Source organism: Hyperolius riggenbachi, chromosome 9, assembly GCF_040937935.1.
Source record: "Hyperolius riggenbachi isolate aHypRig1 chromosome 9, aHypRig1.pri, whole genome shotgun sequence".
Taxonomy (NCBI): domain Eukaryota; kingdom Metazoa; phylum Chordata; class Amphibia; order Anura; family Hyperoliidae; genus Hyperolius; species Hyperolius riggenbachi.
The window spans coordinates 158,486,011-158,487,054 of NC_090654.1; the positions used below are offsets into that span (position 1 = coordinate 158,486,011).

At 42.7% G+C, this 1,044-nt stretch overlaps 1 long non-coding RNA gene across 3 annotated transcripts in view; it reads left to right on the forward strand.

The window, feature by feature from the left end:
- The window catches only part of LOC137532761 (uncharacterized), a 40,591-nt gene extending 40,516 nt beyond the window's left edge, over window positions 1-75 (forward strand). For all 3 annotated transcript variants that reach the window (XR_011023987.1, XR_011023988.1, XR_011023986.1), the window contains one exon: window positions 1-75. This exon is cut by the window's left edge and continues 215 nt beyond it. This is a non-coding gene — a long non-coding RNA (uncharacterized lncRNA).
- The last annotated feature ends 969 nt before the right edge of the window (window positions 76-1,044 follow it).

Consider the following 1,044-nt stretch of genomic DNA (forward strand, 5'->3'; position numbering starts at 1 on the left):
ACATCGTCACTTCAAGTTATTACCCTGCTCCTTATGTATCTTTATGTGACTTGATGTAATAAAGTTTAATCGATATTTGAGTGCTTCTAATTTGTATTAGAATCCTGCATTTCTCTTACATACTGTTCTCTTGGGGTGAGGTAGTAGATCGTATAGTTGTGATGTAGTGATTTTTACCTTGTTCAGGAGATAACTGTACAATCTATTGCCTTCTTTGAGAAGCAGTCTTGCAGCACAACTTTACTTTGATTTCTCCCATGTCTGTATCCAGAAATGCAGCGTTTGTGAGCTTTTGATACCATAGAAGCAGTATGTCTGTACTTTGGCACCCTCTACTGGGTGATTATGATAATACTCATTTTGATTCAGTTTCACTCAAGGATATTTTAAACTGTGTCTTTGTAAAATAAGGTGTGAACAAAGACACACTATTTGTGAATTGCTTCAAAAAGAACGTGCAGGATCTGGAGCACTATGGACTTCTAGGAAGAGGTAGTAGGTTGCATAGTTTTAGGCAGTACTTTTGCCCAACAGGAGATAACTATACAACCCGCTGCCTTTCTTAGGGTTTATTAAAGCAACATGAATGTCCGAGAAGTAAAAAAAAACAAAAAAAAAAACTGGGGCTTATTCTGCTCTGGATTACAGTCTATATTACATTGAGCAGTAATGACATTCTAGGTTAAACTTTTCATGTGCAGAATGAATTCTCACTTAACTCCATTTTGGATGGTGTGGAAAGGTGTTAGGCCACTTTGGATTTTGAAAATTGCGTAGCATCATTAACCTCCTTAGCGGTAACCCCGTGCTGGACACTGGGTAAGCTGCGCAGGAGGATTTCTCAGGCCCCGCTGGGCCGATCTGCATACCTTTTTTTTATACACGCAGCTAGCACTTTGCTAGCTGCGTGTTACTCACGATTCCCCCCCCCCCCCCCCCCCCCCAAGACCCGTGCGCTGCCTGGTCAATCAGTGCCAGGCAGCGCTGAGGGGGGGATCAGGACTCCCTCTGACGTGACGTCGTCGATGACGTTGGTGACGTCAT